Here is a 26203-nt window from a genome sequence, read left to right on the forward strand (position 1 = left end):
AGTTGTTCCCAGGGAAAATAATACAATAACTAATACATGATAACGCAAGAATAAACTGTGGTTTGCATGCTCACAACTGTAAACCTACTTGTGCCCCCACCCTGTGTGCTTCAGCCTGCCTATTACCCTGTTTGGAAATCTTAATGGTACTTTCTTTCCTTCTGGTTGTAATCTTGGCGTCTGTTTTCCAGAAACATTGTCTGTTACTGCTTAAAGTTTCTGCCCAGAATTTGAATGCCGACTGCTAAGAAATGTCAAACAGCGGAAAGGCTTGTCAGGGCTTCCCGTCCAAGGTACTCTCGGCCGCCTGTTTGCCTCGCGCTCTCACCTGTCCGCCAGCACCGACCTGCGCGTGCCGCCTTCAGTGGCCTGCTCTCAAACAAGGGGCGGGGTATTGTGAGACTTGCACGTTGCTGGTGCACAACCACATTCCCAGCAGCTCCTGGCTTGCAAAATGATCACATATCTGTAGCCAAGGTTTCTTAAAAAGCCAGGGAATGAAGAACAGTTTTCACCTGGAGGAACGTTTCTCAGAATTACCTCGAGTGCTCCTTTGATTATGCACACTTGCCCCATCACCCTCCTCCACTGTCCATGTTGTAAGGATATTTCAGGATGGAAGGAGTTCACGGAGGGTGGTTCAGACACTGGCATTTTGAAAACACCCACTGAGGAGTCCCCTGGGTGGACATCACCCGGCTTCTCCCGTGCCTGCCGAGCCGTCATTTGTCTCTCACGCTTTCTCCTCATTCTGGAATCCTTGCTGTCACCTTTGCTTGATGATTTTCTCCATCTTACTAGTAATAATGCAGCATTCCTGCCTTCCTCATAGTCTGCCTTTGACTGTCCTGATGCAGGCATCCGGTTGTTGATTTAGTAAACAATTATGCGATGTCCACTCCACGCCGGGCACTGTGCTAAGTGCAGCAGATACAGAGAGAAGGAAGCTAGAGTTGGTTATATTCTCAAGGAGCTTCGGGTCCCGTAGATTTACAGGGAAAGGTTAACAGTTATGTGAATAAATGTGGTCCTGGCTACATGTGTGTAACAACAGCAGTGTTTTGATGCACGAACCGGATGAGTTGAAAAATGCAGTTTAATGAGCCTAACTTGTTGCTGCCACATTGGTAGGCTATTCTGTTGTGCCCAGATACTTAAAATTGACCCTTTAACTGCTTCATGTCGATGCGATTTTTGAATCAAGTAGTTTCTCCTTCCTTAAGAGGAAAAGGAAGTTTCTGTGATGAACAGCGCTTGGCTCAGGGTCTGTGAGGCCTCTGGCAACTGGAACGTCAGTCCTGCTCTCCGGCTGAGTGGCAGGGCAGGCATTGTGGAGGTTCAGGTTCCCAGCATTTCACAGGGGTTAGTTAACACAGCCCAGGCGTTGGCAGCCTGCCACTCTCTCTGCGTGGTAGACAGTTTCGGGAAATTTGACACTCTCGTGTCTTTCCTTGAAAATCTTGCAGGGTTCAGCAGTCCCTTCAGTGGCTGACCCATTTCTGTTAACTCCTCTTGTCAGACTCAAATGTGAGGTTATCCTGGACCTGTTGTCAGAATAGAGTCAATGCATTTCATTGACTTTCAAAAAAATAAAAAAAATAAAAACCCTACCATCCTGGTCTTCGAGAAATTTCTACTTTAGCTGCGGAAATGGGACACTGCTCTTTGTGCGTATTATGCTGTCACCAATTCCCCTTAAAGCGGGAACCAATTTCCTCAAGCATTTATTGTATCCACAGACCATACACCGTAAAGCAGGATTTGGACAGCTATTCGTTTAGCTGACACACGTAAGCAGAGCATTAGAGAGAGTGTCTACTGAACATACAGAGTGCTTCTTAGTGAGGTGGAAGGGGTGGTTTGTGAGAGGAGTAGGCCTCTTATAGTATCTTGCTTTTAGCTTATCTCCTTTGGTATTCATTTCCAGGCTTCAAGTGTTGGGGGCTCATTCATGCCCCTGTCCTTGATGAATAAGTTTGATGGTTGAAAACCACCATGTCTTGGTTGTTGTAACATCATTTCGCTGGCAATAGCCTGGACTTAGGAATCAGAAGTCCTAGGTTGGAGCCCAGATCATAACGTTTACTAATTGTGTGATTCCACTTAAGTTGTTCACGTTCCTAGTCTGTAAAATGGAAATAATAAACGATGTGTCTGCCCTCACCCCCACTCCAGCTACCCATCTACTCACAGTGTGGGTCAAGTGAGAATGTGAACTGGAAAATGTCATGTATGGCTCTGCCATGGGCTTTCCCATGCTTGCCAAAGATGGCGCAGTGAACTAACTATTGCAGGGGGCCTGAAAGGACTCTGTGTTGGAGGACAGTTATCAAGACTTTCCTCTTCTACAGCTTCTGTGATCATGGACAGCTGCCTCTTAACCTTCCCTAGTGGCAACCTGGACCACTGTGGGGGGGGGGGGAGGGGTGACTCTGTTTAATAGGACATTCTTTCTTTAGTTAAGTTGAAATTTATCCTTATAACTAACTTCCAAGATAATTTACACTTCTTGGTTCTAGTTTTATGGAGTAATATGAAACAATTCAAATCAGTGTATTTCAAGTCATAAAAAGTTATCATTGAGAAAGGGGTCTTATAACTAAGTCTGCTTCCTGTTTTTGGCAATTCTATTCAATAGGAGCTGGTGCCTATCACGTGGGTGTTTAGGCATTAAAGGCAGCTATTGTTTCTCCTCCTGATCTCCGGAAGTGGACCAGAAGGGCATGAGGCTCAAATGGAGATGAATGGGAAGGAAACATTTTTAACTCAAAAATAACGGTGATTTTAATTTTATTTAAAATACAGTACTTGCAAGAGTAAACAATGCCTCCATTTATTGGGCTATGAATAATTTAAGTGGCCAAGTAGACTACTGAGCTATAAAAATGAAGACAAAATATTGATAAAAATAGTTCTAATTTTTATAAGCTCCCATGTGTTTAACAACCAGTAAGGGAAGAACATTAATTGCACATAGAGAAATGGAAAAATGGTGATAGGGCAGCATGACAGTGCCTTTGTGTGCGTGACAATGAGGCTCTTATAGTTGCCACAGGCCACGGGAGGACCCTGAGGTGTCTCATCAGAGATGAAAGGCAGGACCCACTCTCTCCATTGGTTCCATATTGATGAAAGAATTTAAAATAAACACAAGCAAACAAAAAGCAGCACTGGCCTGTTGTTAGATGCCCCGGGTTCTGTTCTTGACCCTCTTGCTGTCTAGCAGTGTGACTTTGGGGAAATCAGTCTTTACTCCTCAGAATTAGTTTCCCTCAAGTTAAACTGGGGAACATTTTTCTGCCCTGCCTGTATTATATAGTTATTAGGATTAAATGTGACAATGTATATGGATTCAAATCTTCACTTACTTGCAGCCATCTCACTTCTGGAAAGTTCTTTAAATGTCTTTGTGCCTGCTACTTTATCTTTAATTTGGGGATAATACTAGCTAGTTTTTTTGGGAAGTAAGTGGGTTCATTCCCATCAAGTACATAGAACAACAGTGCCTGAGAGTTCATGCCTAATGCAATTGCTATTGTTCTGTGAAATTTTGAGGGCTCTGTGACTTAGTATATGTTTAGTCTATATTTTTTTTGAAATATTATCTTTTTAAAAATAAAAATTGTTATAACAACCTATTTAATAACCAAACCCAATCACAGAATTGGCAGGTTTTATCTTTTCTTTTCTTTTTTATCAGTTTGGTGGTTTCCCAAGATATGACTTTGTTGTCTGAAAAGCTTAATCATGATACCGAAACCTATTCCCAAGTGCTTTTAACCAGCAGTGTGAGTTTGGACAGCGGTAGGTGGGGACAAGCATTCGACCCCGCCTTCTCTGTTACTGTTAGAGTCTAGAGATCTGCTTTAACTGTCTAGAGCTTGGCTTGTGGTGTATGTAACAACAGGGAGTTTAAAAATGTTCTCTTTGCTTTTGAGCTGTATGAGTTGGAGTATTTTTTGAGCCATGTAACGTTTAGTGGTACTGAAATGTTGATCAAGAACTCCATTTATAGCAGACCCATTCATAATAATCCTAGTGACTTATTTCCCAGAAGCCACTTCTAGATAAAAATACTGATCATGATGTCCCATAACTTTCCCTAAAGGGGTAAAGTTAAATTGTGGGAAATGCTGAGAACTTAACTAGTAATTAACTTATTAAGAACCATGTTTTAAAAAAATCACATCTCCCCTAAGCTATTATAAAAAAGGAACTACAGTAATGAGTTCAGAGTTCTTTTTATACTTATTTTTTTATAAAGTGAAACCCAGTGATGATTGTCCAGTATCTTCAAGTCCATTACTGAACTAAAATAGTTTCTGTAGATAGAGGAGACTTTGAGCCCAGTGCTGGCTTTTCAACCTCAGGTCCAGTTTGGATGAACACTGCTGCTGCTGCTGCTAAACTAGTTATCTGGTTAGAAGTGCAGACTTTCATCATCAAAGTTTGATGATGGGTATTTTTGATAGTTTGATTATAGAAGATGGGCACATGGCCTTTTCCTATTTTTCTGTTTATGAATAGAATTGAGACTGTTGAATGTTTTCTGTTTGATCCATCTTGGATGGAGCTAAAAATATCTCTTCATTCTTAATTGTCTTTTTAATATATTTCTTGAACCCTAAACCCTTTATTTCTAAAGTTTTACTCATATGCTATATTCCATTGTAGTCCTAAGTAACATGATTAGGCTAATCATTTTGAAATGAAGAAATTACTTTGAAACATGTAAAAAGCACAAGTTAATTTTTATCTGCTGGTCAATGAAGAGGCTGTATTGTGAAGGGGTGCTTTCAAAGGGCCACCTGGCAGGGAAAGGAGTGGTATTTGGAGATCCTGGATCTGTGTGATGTGGGGCAAGGTTCTCTGCTTCTTTCAACATCAGCTTCCTCCTCTGTCAGTGGCACTGCCTGTCTGGAAGGTTACAGTCTGGGTGCACTACAGAGTTCCAACAAATGGTTAACTGTGATATTTTGTGTTAGGAACTTGTTCCATTTCTGTTGAATATTTCCAAGCAATTCTGAACAGACATTTTGGGATTCTCTGTTTGTGAATGTAGAGGTTTACTTTTAGAGGTTACCTGAAGACTCTGAGAACACCGAAAGGAATACTTGATTTTTGAATAGACTAATCATTCAATAAATTCTTACTTCTTGGTTCCTCTGTTTACTGTGTTAAGAATTTTAATGACCCTTTTTTTTTTTTTCATTTCTCCAGCTTCGATATCTTTATGAATTTAGCTTTAAAAAAAGTTAAAGCGCTCTGGCCAGGTAGTTCAGTTGGTTAGAGCATCGTCCTGATATGCCAAGTTTGCAGTTCCATCCCTGGTCAGGACACAGACAAGAATCAACCAAAGAATGCATAAGTGAAATCACAAATCAATCAATCTCTCTCTCTCCCGCCCCCCTCTCCTTCCCTCTCTTTCCCTCCCTCTCTGAAATCAATAAATAATTTTTTTTTAAAGTTAACAGAGTAACTGAAAAGGATATAAAGTACTGCCAGCATACTCCTCATTCACAATATCATATTTCATTCCTTAATTTGCTTCTGGAGAATTTGAGCCTTACGGCTGTTATAAAGTGCCCTCAAGGACACACGTTGCATTTCCAAGCTGGTGCCTTGGTGAGGGGAAAGGAAGGGCTTCCTCAGTGCACGCTCTTGGGCTGCTCCTCCCCCACCGCCTCTTAGTTTTTCTGGCTCATCAGTGGTTTGGACCCTGTGTTGGTGGTCAGTGCTCCGGTGGCTGTGTTCTAATGCCAGTTGAAGGATATGCTGCTTGGGAACCAGTATTCGAAACATCACGTATTTTAATGAGCCATAAAATTGCACAATGTCTTCTTTGTGCTGTTTTATAATCCAACATGTTGTTCAATTTGTTTCCCCAGGTGGCGTTTTTCTGAAATTGTTCATTGCGAGTTCCTGGCATTCCTGCAGATACACTAGGTAAGTAAATGAAATCAGATGCCCTTCGTGTCAGTGATTCTTTGGAAATGCGTTCCAGGTTGGTAGCAACTTACTTGAAAGAGGTGCAGTGTTTCAAACTTTGGGGCCATGAATGGTAAACACTAGGTGTTTTTTTTTTTGGGGGGGGGGGGTGGTGGTGAGGGAGGTTGGATTGAAACACCACTTGATGATCATACACGAATGTTGCAAAGGACCCTGTAGAGTTTCAAAGTGGTATTAAGTTTAATGCTATAATTTCCATGCTGCAGTTCTGACATGATCTGTTCTGTTACCATTCATAAAAACCAGTTTCAGGGCTCTTTATAATGGGCCTAGCTGACTAAGTTGTCTTTCCTTTTGAGCGTCTCTGTGGACCATTTCACTGTTTATCATTTCTCTCTGAAAGGGGAAGTAGAGATGGCCAGTTCAGATTACCCCTTTTATTACTGAGTGTCCACTCAGGTACAGGAGTGGCCTAAATAAAAGTTGAAAACAGTTGACTAACAGGTGATTTATGATTAACTCTATGGATTTTAATTTATAAAGGCCACTTCTGGGAAATATTAGTAACCATAATGGGGGCTGAGCATGCATTCAAGAAAAGCAAGTCTTGTTCAACCTGTAGTGGTCTCATTATGAACTTGAGGCTATAGCTCAGGCCAAGGGAGCCAGCTTGAGGTATGGATTTGGGACCAATGGATACCCTCCTACGAAGGAGAGTCTGCCATGGGCAGGGGATCTGTAGAGCATCTTCACAGACACCATGTCATTTGTGGGAAGGTGACTGTTTAAGCTTACAGATTCTGGAGGAGGGGAAATTGGTGTTTTGTCATAAATTGAACTATTGACTTCTCAAATGTTACTAAATTGTTCTAACAACTGCTTAGATTAGATTAGGAAACTTGGTTCTTTATATTTTCTTTTGTTTTATGGGAACTGCAAACACTTGTGAGTTATGAAATTATTTGAGCAAAGTTCTTTATCATGGGAAACCCAGGGCTGGTCTGAGTCAGGTGGGTATCCTGAGAAGGCTAATCGTTGGCGCCGTTACTGATAATCTTTAATCTGCTCCGTATTTATTTACTGGCGGTGGAAGAAACTGATTTTCCATTAATAAAACTATTAATTAAAAATACATATACCTTTTCCTATATGTTGAAAATAAGGATATATTGCATGTTTTACTGAACCAGGTGCTCATAAACCTGTCTAAAATTCAGCTAATAACACTCTGTCATGCATGGTTCAGATCCAGAATTTCAGGTGCCCGTCAGCCAGGTGACTTTGGGGTTGGTAGTGAGGACTGTTTTTTACTCAGTCAGTTCTACGAGCGAAAACAGTCTTAAACAGAAACAGGTCTGTCCTGGTGAGGGGTGTCCTGGTGAGGGGTGTGTTTATTTCTACTTGGAGGCACTGTCTGCCATCTCGCCCCTTATGTAAGGAGTGGCATGCTCACCCCTGAGTTAGTGGCTCCATACTTCCGATTTTTCCCAATGATGATTTAGTCCCCCATTGTGGTTGTTGCCCTGGATTGCTGCCAGGCTGGCCTGTTTATCCAGCTCTGGGGAACAGCCAATTCCTTGCTGCAGTGCCTTCAGGAGCTGCATCATAGTCACCCTTGACATCCCCATCTCTGAGGATTTAACCAGATAAAACCAGCCTTCTCGGGGTCTTTTTTAGTTTTGACTGTGAATTCATCCCAGACAAGTACAATAAAACGTGACCAAGTCAGACATTCACAGCACGGCCATTCTGAATTTACAGCGTCTGAATTACAGAGAAATCTGACCTGACCTTCTGTTACACACAGTCACTCGCATGCTATCAACTGGTGGAAGGTTTCTCCTATTGCGGTTGGGGGAGAGCCTCACTGTCAGGCGGTCCCAGGCTGTGGCCCCGCCTCTGCTGGCCTCAGACCTGGGCTGGGATCCCAGCTGTGGTGCGCGTTGGCTGTGTGACCTACAGCAGGTTTCTCTACCTGATGGAACTCCCGTCTCTTTCCATGTGGATGCCACTTCCTCCCAAAGTGGTTTGGCAGATTGAACGAGGCAACGAGGGCAATGTGTGTGGTACACAGTAGACAACAAAGTACTCCCTGTCTGGCTCCCTGATCCTGGGGATCTTGGAAGGAACACTGGACCTGGACGGGTTGGAGGAACTGCCCTGCCAGGCACCTGTGCCCTCGCTGGTAAAGTGGCAAAGTGACAAGGCAACACCTACTCTGTTCTGCCTGCCTACTCTGTGAAAATTGGGCGTGGCCTTTGAAAATCATGAAGTTAGGGTGTGTAATGATATTAGGGAGCTTCTAATGGGAAGACTTTAAAAAAATGTAATCAGAACTTCCTGGGCTTGAGTCCCAGATCTTTACCTTATAGTTTAGGTGTATGACCTTGAACAAGTTACTAACACCCTCTCTGGCTCTCACCTGTCTCACAGGTTTGCTGTGAGATTAAATGATATACAGTGTGTAGAATGAGGCATACAGAACTAGTACTTAGTGAATCTCAATAAATACGGCTTTTCCTTGCATATAGTTTGACTGTTAATAACATCGAGGTTTTTAAATGCCAGTTTTAGGGTATAGAATTCATTTCCATTAGCATCTTGGAAGAAGGTAATTGGAGAGGGGAAGCACTTAATAAGAGATGGTGTAACAGCCTTCCCCCTTTACTGAGGGGAAATTGAGTCAAATATGTGGTCTCTGGATAGGAAACTGGTAAAGATAGAATAGAAATAAGACAGTGGTTTTTCAAGATTTTAAAAAAGCAAATCAAAGTAATCGCATATACTAAAAGCTTAAGGGAATGCAGTTCTGTTCCCACTGTTGTTACTCCCATGTTGACAGCTTGTCTTTTTTCTGAAAAGAAGTTCTGGCTAGACCTGGGCTTACCTGACAGAAGAGTATGGAAGATGCTCCCAGCAGGAGTGCTCTCTTTCTATGGAAAGTTGCTCCCCTTGGGAGACCCTAAACTTCCTGAGGGCTGTTCTGAGTCTTTTGTTACATCCTTGGTGCCCAGTACAATGTGTGGTGCTCAGTGAGTATCGGGTGAATGGATAAAGGATAAGTGATGGTTAGGCTGTAGAGCTGGTTCTATAACATTTCTGTTACTCCTCACCCGAGGATATTTTTTCCACTGGTTTTTTAGGGAGAGTAGAAAGAGAAGGAAAGACAGTGAGAAACATCAATGTGAGAGGAACACATCAATTGGTTGCCTCCTGCATGAGCCCCGACCAGGGCCTGGGCTGGGTAGGAGCCTGCAACCAAGGTACGTGCCCTTGACCAGAATTGAACCCAGGACCTTTTGGTCTGCAGGCCGATACTCCATCCACTGAGTCAAACTGGCTAGGGCCATTTCTGTAACAGTCTTTGAAGAGACCTCTACTTCAGGCACATTGTAGGTTGCCCAGCATAGTGTCTGACACATATCATGTGCCCAGTAAATGGGCATATGGAGGAGTGAGTATGAACTTAAGTATAACTCCCAATTAGTTAAGGAGTTTTGGAAGTATGACCTGTTTATAATGTGGGAAGCCATGAAAATTCTTTTAAGCAAAGAAGTAAAGTTGAACAATAAGAAGGCACCACAAGCCCTAACCGGTTTGGCTCAGTGGATAGAGCGTCGGCCTGTGGACTGAAAGGTCCCAGGTTCGATTCCGGTCAAGGGCGTGTACCTTGGTTGCAGGCACATCCCCAGTAGGAGGTGTGCAGGAGGCAGCTCATCGATGTTTCTCTCTCATCAGTGTTTCTAACTCTCTATCCCTCTCCCTTCCTCTCTGTAAAAAATCAATAAAATATATTTTTTTAAAAAGAAGGCACCACAAGTGGCATATTGACCAGGAGACCTTACAATGGGGGCTTGGAGGGGGGGCATGTGGGTTGGGCTGCAGCTAACTGATGAAGCTCAGTCCTGGGGGCAGTGCCCATGGGTTAGCTTTGGACAGGCGCTGGGGCAGCTCGGCAGAGGAAGGATGGGATTGCCATAGACGAGCTTACAGTACAAGGAATGGATGTTAAGAGAATTCTCCTGTACTGGCTTTTGTTCTTTTGAGAAGTGCGAGAAATCCTTTGTCTCGGGGAGAGGGGGGGTGTTAAGAAGAACGAACACTCCCCTACTTGGAAAGGAACTCTTCTCCATGCTGATGTGGCCAGAGTCCATCTTCCTGTGAATTCTGGTGCTCTGAGGGATTACTCCACAGGGGATTCCAGTCCTCCGTTCAATGGGATTGGTCCATAGGACATTCTGGATTTCACATCAGTAACCACAGTTTTGTTTTGATCAAATGCCAAAGTCTATGAAAAAGGCTTTACACAAATCCTGCAGCAGGTGGATTTGGAATACCAATTGACACTCCTCTTGTCATTCTGTCTACATGAAGAAATGCCCTTGATCCTTCCGTAGACAGCTTGTTACTTTAATGATCCCCTTTTAAATTGCTGTTTGAAAGGGAGGAGATGAACTGACCTCGGCTGACTGAATATGCACTGGGATGGAATGGAGGTGTTTCCCTCATTGTCACTGTAAAGTGTACTTATCCTATATAATAAAGGCTAATATGCAAATCGACCAAATGGCAGAATGACCAGTTGCTATGACGTGCACTGACCACCAGGGGGAAGACGCTCAATGCAGGAGCTGCCCCCTGTGGTCCGTACACTCCCACAGGGGGAGTGCCACTAGGCCAGAAGCCGGGCTCACGGCTGGCCACTGCAGCAGGGGTGGCGGGAGCCTATCCTGTCTCCATGGCAGTGCTAGGGATGTTCAACTGCAGGCTTAGGCCTAAGTCGTCAGTCGGACGTCCCCCGAGGGCTCCCAGACTGCGAGAGGGTGCAGGCCGGGCTGAGGGACTCCTCCCCTCCCCCCGCCCTCCCCCCTGAGTGCACAAATTTTGTGCATCGGGCCTCTAGTGCTTTTATATGATGCTTGTTCATATAGGTAAATAGTACCTGTGTACAGTTTTATTTTGTATCCCCTTTACTTCCCCTGCCAAATCATGGCAGTCCTGCTTACCACCAAACAAAGCTCAAAAGTTCCAAGATCCTTCTCCCATAAACACCCTCTCTGCTCTTTGAAATTTCGTCATGATTTCCTAGCATAAACTGACTTCTTCTGAACTAAATATTGATTTTATCTGCATTCCCTTTTGGATTAATTCAATAACCAAAATAAAGTTTGTGTAATCTTTTCCCTATCTTGTACTCTCACGCTGGGGGCAACCACTAGTTACAGGGCGAGGGTCCCATGCGACCTGTAAAGATAGGGTTGGTCCCCCGTATCTGTACCTTACATTACCAGCCCAGAACAGCCTATGAGAAACTCTTAGAGCTACTTGGCAAGCTCAGATGGACTTGGAAATGTACCTGATTTTGATCCAAATTATTCTATGCACACAGCCAAGTTGTGTTAGGAAATGGACACTTCCTGTCATTAACTCACAGCTTAGGTCATCTCTTTCAAGTAATGAAGGCAAATAGGACTGAAAATCCACTTTCGACATCTAGTGTGACTAATCTGAAAGAGCTGGTTTCTTTCTTGTTCCCTCACCACCACATTGCTCCCTCCTTGCTTCATTTTCAAACTGTAGCCCTGACTCATTGCGGTTCAGTTCATTCCCTCTATCTCCCTTATGTTCATGGAGTGGCTATGGATTGGAAAGATAAGTCAGCCTGGTGGTCAGCTGCTTTCTTGGACTCTGTCTCATTACTCAAGGCCAGGGTAACTAGTTTGTTGGCCATTTACAACCACATCAGGTTCATTTAAGTCTCTTCCAGAAATTGTCGGGCATTTTGCTAAGAGGGCAGTTTCAGAGAAAGCCACTGGGGCAAACCCCTAGGAGTTACACTTTCTGTAGCTGCTGTATATTCCCTTTCACGCTTGCAGTATGTACATCTGCACATCTCAAAGCAAAGATGGTTTTTCACTTGCCCCCAGGTGTGCATTCTTTTCTTCACATAGTTGAGCGCTTAGTCTGTATAAAATTTTATGTTCAGTTATTTCTTTGTTTTGTTTAATATGGTATTATGAAATTTCTCCATATCTTTAAAAAGTTTCTTGTTAAATAAAAAAGCATTTTGGTGGTTGGATATTCTATCTTATGGTACATATTTAAGTCATTTTAACCTTCTATTTTTGACAATTAAGTTGTTTCCTGATTTATTTTAAGCCATTAAATATAAACTTTGAATATCCTTTTACAGACATCTGTTCAGTTTTTAAAATACTGTATATCTAGGCAAGTTGGGCTCCCATTGATTGGCAGTCTAAGAGAGTTTGGTTTTATCCCACCCTAAGGATCATCGGATCCTTAAATCTTTGACAATTTGGGAAGTGAGAATGGATCTCATTTTAATTCTTACCGTTTTTGTTACTAATGAAATTGAATGCTTTTCATAAGTAGAATAGCCATTTATATTTTGTCTTTTGTGATTGTTTATGTCCTCCTTTTCAGGTGAGATTGTCATTTATGACAACTGATTTATGATCTCACCCTGCATCCTGCCCTAGTACTTCTATTTCCCCTTTGCCTGTCCAGGGCAGACATGATATAACTCCTGTTGACAGAATACTAATACTAAACACAACATGCTGGCTCATGATAAAGTGTTCATTGACCCCATGGAGTGATTCTTACCTGTTTCTCTTCTAATGTTTCTTGTCAGACTGCTTGGCTGACTTTTCTTGCCTGCCTCTTAGTCATTGTTTCCTTGACCCTCTTCTCCTTCAGCTCCTTGCCTTCTCCAGGTTATCTAGTCCACCCCGGGACGCCAGCTGCCACCCACAGGACAGACCTCCCCAGACCAAGCTCGCCCCCAGGCTGCAGGCCCACATAGCCAACCGCCCGTGGGGGTCTTCCCCTGGTGTCCCACTGGCACTTCTAATGCAGTGTGCCCCAAAATGAACCCGTTCCTCCTCCCGGCTAGAATCATTCTGTATTAGCTAGCTTTTCAACTTCACCTCCCAGGGAACTCAGGCAAGGAATACAAATATTTTCATAAGATTCTTTCAGGGAGTAGAATTAATATTTTTGAGGATGAAAATATGGTGAATTGTCTCCTAAGGATTGAAAGACTTTATTAAGATTGTGAAATACCCTTCCCCAGGGGTACGTTTTTTTCAGGGGTTATGGGAAATACGGTGCTGGGAAGAATAAAGGGAAATTTAAGACCATGGAAGTTGGAAACAGCCAATGAAATTCAATCCGTTTTTAGAACACATATAACACACTAACTCGCAGAGATTTAAGACAGCTCAGTTTGCTTCCTGAGCCTTTCAGGCTCGTTATGACTATGACACGGAAAGGTTCGTCCGCATGAATATGCTGTGACCGTGTTTTATTTACTGTGGATATTTACTACACCTGAATATAGGTGTCCCCATGGGTCTGCCTTCCCTTATCAGTGTCAAGTGGTTTTACTGTTGGTACTTTTCCTAGACTGGGTTTCCCCCCAGATGGATTCTATGATAAAGGATCTAAGCACAAGTAGTTATTAGGGAGGTAATCCTGGCAAGCATTGAGGGAATAGGGGTATGGGATATGGAGAGAAGAGAGCCAGTGAAGGGATGTGTTTGAACGGGTTGCTCGGTCCCTGGTGAATTCCAGGAAACAGCCTTCAGAATCATCCCCTCTGAGGAGCTGACAAGCTGGGGTATGTCTCCTCCGACTCCCATCTGCCATTGACTGACGTCTGCTCTTGAGGCCAGCCCTTAAGGTGTGCTCCTGCAGGTGGAGGGTCTGCAGGTGGAGGGCCTGGGTGCTTGCTGCATGTCCTGGAGTGGGAGCCGAGGGGACACTGGGAGGCACAGGCAGTGCCTGCTGAGTGCACTGCTCTACACTGTTAACAGGTTCACTTTAGAGGCAGCTCAGAGGGTCAGATACAAAGCACATGCAGTTTGTTAGTCGTGTGTACTTAAATTACATCAGTACCTGCGAGAAGTCAGGGTGACTTTAAAAGCTATTGAGAATTTGATACTACTGATCCTGATCCTGATTCTGGGAGGGGAGATATAGGGAGAGTCTCTGAGAGGCGTCTTGATGATGTTCCTAAAATGGCATCGTGCCTTGGTAACAAACACCGATAGGCCATTAGAGTAACAAATGGAACAACTGGATTGTTAGGCTCTTTATAGGCTGAGGTTTCCTCACTGCTAACCAGCCTACAGAATTATAACTCGGCCTATAAGGAAATTACAAGATTTTTTCCATACACTCAGATCTGGAAGAAAACAAAAATCTGAGGGAAATCTGTGGCCAGCCAAGTCTGAACAGAGCCACCTTCATTAGTTTGAGAAATTCCTGGGGAAGAAAAGAAGGTAGAATCCAGTGCTGTTCGTGGATCTTCTCTGTTACATGCATTTTGATGTTCCTTTTTGTTATACTCACACAACAGTCTTGATGACATATCTTAACATGGAAAAGGTGTCCTACCATCCTGTTGACTGTGCTGTTAGTGTCCTTTAAGGGATGAGGGTTAAGATCTCAAAGCTATCAGATACATAATCATTGAGACCTATTGTGTGATGCTGGCAACGAAGAATAGGAGAGGGTCCCTGCCCTTCAGAGCTCCCACGCAGCCACGAATGCCTGGCAGAGAAGCCACTGCCACCGGAATGAGCTGATTTTATGGGAACAAAGAAAGGAACAATTAATTCTGCCGTTTGGGGAAGGCATCCCAGAGCTGAGACGTTTGACTTAGGCTTTAAGAATGACTAGGTTTCACTAAGGGATGAAGGAGGAGAAAGGAAGTCCAGGCAGAGAGGAGAGTTGGCAAAGGTAAGGGGCCTGAAAGTGCAGAGCCAGGTCAGGAGGCCATGAGTAGTTTGGTGTGACCGCAGTACCAGTGTAGTGAGGTTGTAAGGCCGGTGGGAGAAGTCGGCTTGTGGAAGTTGTGAGGGCCTTGCCCCTGCTTTTACCGTCTCTCCCACTTTAATGTCAAAAGGTGGAAGAAATGGCAGCTGGGAGGGGGCTCTGGGGACCACGAACCTGACCATCTTGAAGAATATGAAGCAGAAAGAGTGGGAGCTTCGATTGTTCATGCTCGGCCTGGACAACGCTGGCAAAACAACTATCTCCAAGAAGTTCAGCCCTGACCGGTTTGGCTCAGTGGATAGAGCGTCGGCCTGCGGACTGAAGGGTCCCGGGTTCAATTCCAGTCAAGGGCATGTACCTTGGTTGCGGGCACATCCCCAGTAGGGGGTGTGCAGGAGGCAGCTGGTCGATGTTTCTCTCTCATCGATGTTTCTGACTCTCTATCTCTCTCCCTTCCTCTCTGTAAAAAATCAATAAAATATATTTTTTTTTTAAAAAAAAGAAGTTCAGCTGGAAAGACATCGACACCACCTCCCAGACACTTGGCTTCAGCATCAATACCCTGGAGCACCAGGGATTCAAGCTGAACATCTGGGATGTTGAGCAGGAGTCCCTGCGGTCCTACTGGAAGAAGCACTCTGAGAACAGTAGTTCTTGTCTGGGTGCTGGGCAGCACCGACTGCCGGTGCATGCAGGACTGCCAGCAGGAGCCCCGGGCTGGAGGCACCCTCATCTTGGCTAACAGGCAGGACCTGCCTGGAGCACTGTCTTCTAGCGCCACTCGCGAGGCCCTGGAGCTGGACTCTGTCTGCAGCCACCACTGGCGCATCCGGGGCTGCAGCACCGGCACCAGGGATAACCTGCTGCCCAGCATCGACTGGCTCCTGGATGACCTTTCCCGCCTCATCTCATGGCCGACTGAGCCACGCCAGGTGCCCCTACCTTGCAGTCTTCTCCCCCACCCACCCACCCAGGCCCTCAGCAAGCACCATCCATGGCGGGTGGGAATCAGCCAGCCCAACGAACACTTCCTGTCTCCCTTTATGACCTGCTGCTGCTGCTGCCCACTGCTGCTCCATGACCAGCCCCGCTCCCATGGCAGGCGGGCTGTCGCCCTGGCTCCTGGCCCAGCCAGCCCACCTGCAGGGCTGGGGCTGGGAGGGGGCTGCCTCTGCTATCAGGGCTGGGCCTCATCCTTTGCTCAGCTGTGAGAATAAACTGTTCCTTGTCCAGAAAAAAGAAAAAAGAAAAAAAAAAGGTGGATACCATTTCTATTGGCTCATGTTCAAGTTCCCACCAAACATCCTGCCATTGTAGAAACAACGTAGGTGCCGGATGATAAATGGAGCTGTAGAACCTGTGTGGTACACGCATGAGTCTTTCTGCCTTAGGAATTTCCACTTCCTCTTTTATCACCCAGGGACTGTTTTTCTGTCATGGAATTCCCCATTCCTCTGTAGATACACTTTTATCCCATCCTTTGAAACTGCATTCAGGCTTCCAAGGAGATGTTTCCCTGATGACTTCATGGCATAAAATAAAGACTTAAAAGTATTTGACACCAAATAAAGAAAGGCTGGGATATCTTGATTCTGATGTAGTAAACTGGCCCCTGATTGCTGTGTATCTTTGGGAGAATCTCTGTCCTTGAATAAAATGGATGTAAGAACAATCAGTTGTGAGAACCAGTTCCAGCAACCAGATCCATAGATCCTTCTGTCTACCCCTTGTCGGCCACTCTCCCCAACACAAGAGCAAATAGAAAACGTGCATGGGATGTTTTTTCGTTTTGTGTGTAGCATCCAGTGTTGCAGCATGCCTTCACTGTGCACTGCTCTTCTCCACGTGCAGGGGCTGAGATGGGGGTCTCATCCTTGAATTTGGGGAGACGGCTTTTGCTGTTCCTGTCTTGTCATAATAGCTCTAAACGCTGATTTGACTGCCCAGCCCACATGAATCTTCACTCTCCACTGGGACCATTATGCTCCCACCAGAGCATTAGATCATCTCCCCTTCCTCCCCCCGCCACCCCCCGCCCCCAATATCATAGGTATTGAGAGCTTTCGATGGAGAACCTGGTTTTGAGGATGGGTGAGCTTTTTCTTTCTGATTCAGCAGAAACTTGTGTGGGAGGGTACAGGTTGGTGGCCAGATAGGCAGGTTAAGAAATAGTGGTTCTTTAGTGGTTTGTCAGCCCCTTGTGGAAGAATAGCTCCTGGCCTCCTGTTCTGCTATCGGTTATGTTATTTCCACTGAATTTTAAGCTTGGGAAGTTTAGTCAGAGTGAATCTTAACATGTATTCTGTATGTCACTCTGGGGAGATGCTGACATGTGGTAGATTTACGAAGGCCACACATCCACTTGGCTCTTCCCACCCAGAGCTGGAGCTGTGCTGCCCTGCCCTGCCCTCGGAATCTGGGCAGGCCTTCTGGCTGGCTTGGAGTGATAGACGCAGCACAAGTATCGTGTGGGTGCCAGAGCCTTGACCTCAAGAGGCCTGTCAGCGTCTGCTTGCCCGATGGAACTCCCTGAGGCTCTCATCCGCCAGAGGGGGAGCGCTGTGGTGGCCCCTCGCCAGGCAGTGTCAATCGCCAGGCGTGTGAATGAAACCTTCGCCAGCCGACTGAATTTTGAGGAGCTTGGTTACACAACAATCGTTAACGGATATACTAACTTAAGCAGTAGCACCCAACAACCACTCTGAAATAAGAAAAAAAAATGGGGTGTTTAATCAGATGCTTTTCTATGAGCTCTTCTGGCTTACAACTAAATTTCTGGGCAGGAATTTTCCAGAAACCAGAGGCAAGTGAATAGTTAACAAGAACATAATGTGTTTGGCACGTGATGAACAGCTCCAGAAAATGGCCCCTCATTGCAGCCTGAGGGGCCGGGGGAGGGTGGTGCTGGTGCTGCCTCCGAAGGGGCGAGGAGCCCGGGAGAAGCTGTCCCTCCCACCTGCGCTCAGCGACCTCTTGCCGAGGGCTGGCGACAGCCACCTGAAGGTGAGCAGTGTCACTGAGGCTTCATTCTGTCAGCTTAGTGACCAGATGGAAGCAGACACAGCTTCGGATGCGGCCCGCCTCTCCACTCGCCGGCCAGCGGTGGGATGTGAGGCCGTGCCCGTGTTCCCAGTCATTACTGCTTCCCAAGAGCAAATCTGAGGAGCAGATGTTGAAAGGGCCACGTTCTCAGCAGCCCCCTGGTTAGGGGCTTCAGGCCGTGGCCCTTGCGGAGGCCTGATTGCTGAGTGCCTGGGCCTGGCAGCACCACGTCCGGGGACACTCCACCCTCCGTCTTCTCAGCACCCCAAGTCCAGGTGGGGCTGTTCACATGCTGGGACTTCGGGCTCCTGTGCCGCAGCTGGGAGGCCTCAGAGCCACACTCAGGCCTTAAAATGCTCGGACCGGAAGATCCTCACAGTCATGCTTCGGCCGCACTGGCCCCCGTGAGCTGGGAAGACGCAGGAGGCTCCAGAAACCATGGGAGTTGGAGCTGGAAAAGACCCACTTGGTCGTGAAGCCTCCCCTTCATCATGGCCAATCGCTCCCCTGGGGAACCCTGGAGCGCTTCGTCAAGTCCGTTTCCAAATGACTCAGGCTGGGAGCCTTCCAGCCAGTCCCTCGGGAGGCGAAACGGCTCTTTCTGGGGAGGAACTATGTTCCTCACGATTGGTTGGGATCTCTGGTTGGTTGGCTCCAGCCCCATCACTCCTGGCTGGTCTCCCTCAGACCACCCTGAACAAGCCCCCCTCTGCCTCTCGCCTTCCCACAGTTAAGTCGATGTCATGCTTCCGCTGAGCAGCAATTAAACAGGGGAGGAGGGGCCTGCTTCCTGTCTGGGGCTTTCTGCAGAGATGACTTTGCCCAGCTGCTCCAGTGCTCTGATCCCCCGGTCCGGATTGCTCTCTAATTTCTGGTCCCTGGAACATTTCATATGTGTGGAAACTGCTGGTACTTCCTAAGCACGGTGAGGAGTGTATATTTCACAGTAGGAACGGCATTTTCATGGATAATTATTTGAAAAATTCTTTTGAGTCTTTGCCTTGACCTTGGTTTGTATGGCACGGCCTAATGGGTGCAGAAAACTGTCAGTGGAACATGGCTCCTCCAGAAGCCAGTAATAATGATATCATGCATCCTACACACTGGTGGGCACAGCCATGTAAACACTGTGGTCCCCGGGCATTTTGCGGGGGGAGTTGCTGTAACTCAGTGTTCGGTCAGTAAACAAAGAAAATCAGGGTCTGGGTATCTGCACCGACCACAGCCACGCTAGGAACGTTAGTGAGCAAGGAATCGTGGTTTGTGGGCGTCTGACTGTTGTTCCTGATGAAGCTAGGAGATGAAAAGCAGGAGCTCACCAATGAGACTCAAGTTCAGGCCATGTGGCCAGATCCAAATTGGGAGAGCCATTTAGATCAGTGTTTTTTTTGAGCATGTTCCGCAGAATGCTACAGCTCCTAGGGGCATTTCAGGGGCTACCTGGCAGGGTGGGATCAAGGTGGCCCTTGTCTACCCTTTGCTTTATAGTCAGCACAGCTCCGCTTTTATCTGTTTCATATGCAGAACGGGAGTTGCTTGTCAGATCCTGTTTGATAAATAGTGTTCCATGCTCAGAAAGAAAGTTTGCAAACCGCAGGTTCAGAGGACTGACTTCTAGTAAAAACAAACACAGAAAGAAGCCTCTTTAGCCAAGCAACTAACGATTACATTTCTGGGATCCACATAGATCAATCCACAGGCATTTGGAAGCAGCGAAAAGCAAAGAGCTAAACAAATAGATGTTTCGGTGTGACTACTATGTCATCAGGAAACTCTTAGTATAAACGGAACATGCAGACAGTGACCTCTAAGTGGCAAGGTGAACAAGAGGCCAATTCTGGTCATCGATGCAGGTGACTCGGCCAGCTTGTGTTGTTTGAGTCAGCACCAGCTGGAGTTGAGGTTACTAAGAACCATGTGATCAAGGCGACCATTTATCGAGAGCTTTTCCTTTGCTGTGCACTATGCCTCAGGTGCATGGTCCATGCTAGGAAATGCAGATTCTGTTATTATTCTCATCTCACACATTAGGAAACTGAGGCTCAGAGATTGAATAATTTGCCCAAAGACACACAGCTAATAATACAGTGATGGAGCTGGTGATAGGTCCCTAGAGGTTATGTCCTTAAATGTTCTGTATTGGCCCTCTCTGTTAATCCCTTTTAATTTTGTCTCTGTGTGGGTATTCTCCTCCCCGCCCCCCGCCCCCAATGGTTTTGGTAAATGGACTACCTAAAGATACCTAGTTTGAGAAAATGTCTTATTATAGTTACAACTTAATGGTCAATCCACTCAAAGATTGCTCCACATAAAGTTGAAATTTAGTATTACATGTAAATGATTCTCATTGATAGAAAAAAGAATGTAGAGAAAAGGAGGCGATAGTCTAACCTCAGCAGTGTGTACTAACGCTAAGCAGGCATGTGCAGCTCTGGGAGTATGTCTGTGCCTGGATTTAGTGGCTCACAGGCAGTCCCTCCAGAGTCGTATTGGTGCGGTGGAAAATAGACGTCTTGAAGTCTGTTGCTAGGGCACATGAGAATAACCTTTGCACGGGCTTGAAGTTTTTAAATGTTGAGTGTTCTTCTCAGATTCTGCCTTAGCGTCTCCAACTCATCCTCTGTATAATGGCCTTAGTTAGCAAAGGCTGGGTAAGGAGGGGTCTCTCTTGAGGGTCTGCTCTTGACTTGGTCCGTGCCCCTCCAAATGTACAGGAACCTAGTCCTGTTCTTGCCAATCACTGGAAGTTTCTGCTGGAACTTCTCTCTGGTATGTTGTTGACTCTTTTGGAGCCAAGTAGATCCGCTAAAGAGCGAATTGAGCAGGCGTTAAGTTTTGTTTTCATAGGTGCATTTAGAAAAGCTGGAACTGTTCGAGAAACTATTTCACAGCACATCCAGGTGGCTCGAATGATCTGCCTCCATGCATCACACCCATTTGAAACAAGACTAAAGCTGGTCGTACGTTTCTCTTCTGGAGCCAGTGAGGCCCTCGGGGAGAAACATGAACTTATGTGGGTGCTTAGGAAGCACTGAGTAATAATTCTTCCAAGCCAGGAGGGCCCCATTTGCCCAGCGGAAATTTATGAACACTGCCCTAGTGGCTTATAAAAGTTCATTTTCTTTCCCAAGTGCCTAGCTCGCTTCCTGAAAGTAACAATTTCATTGAAGGATTTGACTGTGCTAGGTCTTTACAGAGACACGCCTGAAAAATCCCATTCTTGATTCTTTAGCAGATGATGATGCTGTTGCTGAGACAGAGCCTTGGATGTGGCCTCCTAGTGAGGCCTGTGTTGGTGAAAGGGGACATGGAGAAAAAGTTGCTCAATTGCAGATACTTACCCGATCTGAGGTGGCAGACAGCTAAGACTGTACATATTGGAGACGGTTGTGCGGAAACACCTCATGGTTTGGACCCGACTGGCTGGAAGCGTGTGTGATTGGCCTCAGAGTGACAGGCAGCTTGTCAGTGGTTTCCAAAACATCTGTCTCAAAGAGGGCGGTTGAAATTCCTACAGGGGAGTGTTTCCATTCATTGTCCATGAGAAACAAGATCGAGTGGGAGTAAGTGAAACAGATCAAGAGGAAATGAGTCTGCTCTCCACTTGGGATTACAATGCAGATGAATTCCATATTTTGGTTAGGGAATGTTTTCTTTTAGAAAAGAAAAGAAAGAAAAGTTTAGAGTCTGACCCAGTTATTGAAAAGCAGACTAAGATGCAGTTAAATGCCTGCCAAAACAGTTTCTTCAGTCGGTTGTATTTTTGTTTTTGTGTTTTGTTGTGTGTGTGTGTGTGCATGTGCATGTGCGTGTTGTGTGTGTGCATGCGTGTATGAACATCCGTGCGCACAAGAAAATGGCCCAAGACTCACTGGCACGCTTTTCTGCCCTTGGCCTGGCTTTCACACCAAGGTGGCCTGACCTTGCCAGAACAAGCAGCTTTAAAACGGCCGCAGTCAGCAAGGCTGTGGATCCTCACCATATCTGCACATTGGCGACTTGAGGATTCAAACCAATGATACATATCAATCCTATTGACTAAAATCACAGCTGAGGTTTTCCTGGCTAATTTTTTCTTGTAAAAATGGTGGGCTTATAAGAAAGCAATGCTCGATTTGGAATTAGAGACTATACTAGTATATGCCCACCTCATCCCCTCCTGTATCAGGAATGGACCAGGCCAATTTGCCCTTCGCACATTGTGTTTAAAATGTGCTCCCTCTGATGGTTCCCAACCAAAGAGCTGAGCTCTGTTTTACCTTCTGAGGTGTCGCATAGCAGGGAGGTATTGGACACGTGCTATGTGCAAGGTCATGGTATCGAGTAGGGGAGACACACGGTTCCTGCTCTCCTGGAGTTGACTCTGCAGCAGCCTGGGTGCTCAGAGAACTGGGAGGCTCTCCATGGGCAAGTCAAGCATCTCTTTCTCACGGCTACCCTGGCACCGCGGGCTGGTCAGTGACTTTGGTCAGCCACCCTCGGCTCCCCATCCTGGTCCTAGGAAGGTCAGCCATGCTTAGGTCCCAGCCCCTCACAACGGCCCAGAAGGGAGCGCTTGCAGCCTGCCCCTCCCCCCCGCCCGGCCACTGGAAGTGGGTCTGCATCCAGCATTTGGCTTCATCTGCTGCTTCCATTTCTAATTTCCTTATATTCGCGAGAGCATGTGGGCATGTGATATTGGCATAAAATCATTTTGTACATTTTCCCTGGATATAAGGAAATTGGAAATGGAAGCAGAAGATGAAGCAGCTGGTCCTCTAAGGCAGGCTCCTGCCACCCCTCCCAAGTCACCTTCTCCGCCTCCTGTTGGCATGTAACAGTGGCTTTACGTCTTGCCTTGGTCCCTGATACTTCGTCCTAGTTCTCACTGTGCACAGATCTCCCCGTCTCCTGCAGTCCCTGGCTGTGTGTACCTGCAGGCAACGTGACTGGCTGAGGAAAGACTCTCTTCGGCCCCACCGTGGCCTCCCTGGGCTTCCTGTGCTTCTGGGGGCCGCACAGGAACCCGGGCTCCTCGCCATATCCCACTGCACCCAGGAGGCCAGGCCCTCCGTCTAGGATTGTATCTCAGGGACAGGGCTGAGGGCATGGCCGTCCTGCCATGCGCTCCCGCTCAGAAGGGCAGCAGAGGAAGTGGGAAACCCAGAGAGCTCAGCAGGAAGGAGGGGAGACGGCCATCCAGTGCTGCCCGGGACACAGACTCCCTCCCGTGGGCAGGGCAGAGCTCCGGGAGGTGCCCATCGGCACTTTCGGAGCAGATACCGAGTGCGCACCCCTGTGTCCCTGTGGGGGTGTGACCGTGTGACGGGCGAGGCGGGGCCCGGGGAGTGTGGGGACCGTCTGGTAAGGGAGAATGAGGTGCTCTTCAGTCCTGTGCTGCGCACTGACGGGCACAGGTGAAGGCGGGGTCCTCAGTGGGGACTGGCCTAAAGGGAAAGGCTTCCAAGGACGAGGTGGTGTCCACACTGGACCCGGGAGGACGGGTGGAGGTGGGAAGGAGTGAGGCGGTAACGGCACCGAGGGGAGCGCGTGCAGGAGGTCCACTTGGCTGGAGCTCCGAGAGCAGCGGGACAGGCTCAGCGAGTCGCCGCCTCCCAAACCCTGGCCGCAGCCGGGAGGGGCCAGCAGGCGATTCCTGGAAGTCCCAGGAAACAGTTCGCCAGCGCCCTTTGCCAGTAGATTCCGGTGGGACCAGGACAGGGGCTGGCAGCTCCGTGAAAATGGGTGTTGGGTCATCCTCCTTCCACAGCACGTTTCCCATCCCAACACCGCGCCTCCCCGGGGGCCCTGCTGGAGAGCCAGCCCTGGGTAACACGCGGCCCCTGGGGACGGTTAGCTTCTCTCTGCCTGATGGCGAACCGGAGCCCTCACACCACGCCGGAGAGTGTTTCCCGAGGATGTGAAGGTAGCTGGACAAAAACCTCGACTTCAATGGTGGTTTGTGTGTGTGTGTGTTTTTTTTTCTAAAAGACAGCTACAAAGGTCACAGAGCTATTAAATTTCTGCAATTTAAGGGTTCTGGAATTACAAATGGCTTTCCTCTTAAAGTGGACCCTCGTCATAACTCAAACTCAAAGCATTCTAATGTTATTTCAACTACAGAAATGTATTTTTTTTAAATGGAGATGCTTTTTATTTTCTTTAGTTTAACAGCCTCAGGGGTTCTGGTCTCTGCCGCCTGTAGGCGAGGTGGGCGCAGCTGACAGCTGCCCTCACTAAGCAGGTAGGCAGGCACGCGCGCTGCCGTAACGATCACCATTTTCCTGCCGTGCAAGTCTGAACTGAAAGTTCTCTTTTGTGTGGGTTTGCAGCACAGTATGACTTTATGGGTTTATTTTTTACGTTCCCCCCTTTTGAGTGTTACTGGATCCCCAGTCACCGGAAGGCCGGGATCTGTTTCAGTAACTGATTTATCAGGTGCCGGGCCGGTCACACACTTCACTGCAGGAGTTTATGAAAGGGACCCCCGCCTCCCTCCCTGAGGACTTGGTGACTGGCTCGGCCACCAGCCCGCCGCCGAGTGTGACAGGCCGTGGCTGCCTTTCTGTTTTCCACGCGGCCGTAAATGTGAAGTGGCTCCTACAAGCCACAGCACAAGTGAAATACGAGCGCTGTAACCTCCGCCGGCGGCCCCGGGTCTCCCGGCTGCCGCGCGCTGGCTACCTCGGGGGAGTGGGCAGGAGACCTCAGGAGTGGGCGAGAGACTTCACGAAAGTGCTCCTAAGGCCCTTGGGCCTCCGGTCAGTTCAGATTCCATCAATAAGTGCTTGGAGGATGCTGCCCCCACGTTCTCCCCCTCCTCTGTTCCCCAGATGTTTCATCTCTCCCACCTTCACTACTCGCCGGCTGAGAGGTCCTGCTAGACTCCTTCTTTCCAGGCGGCTGATTTAGAGTCTGGCTGAGAGCACACCGTGCAGGTCTGGGGCGGGTGGGGTGATGGATGGTGGGGAGGTGGTGGTGGGGAGGTGGGGCAGCCACTCGCTGGTGATATATCAAGCAGTTAATCAGGAGACCCGCTTCCTCTCAGTGGGAGGTAAGGGATTTTCTGTTCTTTGTTCGTACTGCTAGTATTCATCCCAGTTTCCCTCTCGGAGACCTCAGGCTCTGCTCTAAGCCTTCCATGATTCCCTCTGGCAATGCCAGAGGTCAGCATTGTTCCCTCACCAAAGACACCGGCGATCACAGACCTTGGGGTTTCCTTGTTGCTTAAGGCCAAGGTTGTGGGAGGACAGCTAGCTCTGTGTCCCCATAACCAGGCAGTGCTGCGGGCAGGGCCGGGTGGTTTAGTCAGAGAAGCAGGTGGTTCCAGATCAGCCCCAGAGAGCACTTCGAGGCGAGCACTGTCTGTCTCGGAGGCAGGAGGACCTGTTGCCCAGCGCTGCTGTTAAAACAGTGAAGTTCGTAGCTGCTTTAATGTGCCCCTTAGAAGTCGAAGCTGGTTATGGAGGGGCAGCAGCGACGGGATGCTTGAATCCACGCCACAGACCACAGGTGCCAGGAATGATCCCAAACACCTCCACTGCCTCCCCCTCTCAGGGAGACTAAACATGGTGGGCGTGGTCCTCCTCCCGCCAGTTCCCTCCTCCCCACCTGCCCCCGCCCGTGACCACCAGGCCCTTCCCCTTTCCAGAGACTGAGACTGTGCGGCCAGCATGGTTCCCACCGAGGACAGCTGAGGCCAAGGGCTCTGGCCTGGTCAAATCAGTGGCTGATCCTTCAGAACTGAAAGGAGGAACTCGAATGGGAACCATTCTGTTTGGAAAGACGCATCGTGTCTCTTCCGTCCGTTCGGCAGCGTTGGCAGATAAAAGGCTGCAGCACAGAGACCGCCACCAATCCCTCTTTAAGGAAACAAACAGGACCGCGACCCAGTTCCGTCCCCTTTCATTTACTGTCCCGGCTATGGTTCAAACATTGCCAAAGAGAACTGGAACAGTTCCATTTCATAGTTTGGTTAGCATGAAACACGTCTCTTAGCACACAAGGGAATGCATATGGATGGGTATGGCGGGTATTATGTTTGTTACGTTGCTTAACACTTTGCTGGTACAAAATAAATGCAAAAAAAAGGACTTTTGTCTGAGATAAGGAAACTGGTGTGAGTGTGTGTGTGCGTGCATGTGTGTGCACGCGTGTACTTTTTAAAGCACTTTGTGTTGGCCGCGCACTGTGCTAATCACCTTCAGAGGCCACTGCGAGTGTCCTGGAGAGCTGTGGGCCTCTGTGACATATTGTGAGAACATTAGTGCTGACCTGTGTGGTCCTAACCAAGTGCAGTGTGAGACAGAGAAGAGAGAGATTTGTGTGGCTTAGAATGGAATTTAAAAATCTATCTTATCAACTTCACAGGGAGGCCTATGGAAATGCTAATCACTTATATTTTAAGCAAAACATTTGGCTGGTTTGTGTC

The 26203-nt window shown here is 47.3% G+C and overlaps 1 protein-coding gene across 7 annotated transcripts in view; it reads left to right on the top strand.

The window, feature by feature from the left end:
* LHFPL2 (LHFPL tetraspan subfamily member 2) overlaps nucleotides 1–26203 on the top strand; it is a 232139-nt gene that overhangs the window by 147918 nt on the left and 58018 nt on the right. For 6 of the 7 annotated variants that reach the window (XR_013815110.1, XM_079798742.1, XM_079798740.1 and 3 more), the window contains one exon: nucleotides 5889–5946. The gene's annotated coding sequence lies outside the window, so the exon portion shown is untranslated. Of the gene's footprint in view, nucleotides 1–5888; nucleotides 5947–15253; nucleotides 24686–26203 lie in introns of those variants that run through there. The other variant, XR_013815109.1, reaches the window with a different exon arrangement.

Source organism: Cnephaeus nilssonii, assembly GCF_951640355.1.
Source record: "Cnephaeus nilssonii genome assembly, chromosome: 2".
NCBI lineage: Eukaryota > Metazoa > Chordata > Mammalia > Chiroptera > Vespertilionidae > Cnephaeus > Cnephaeus nilssonii.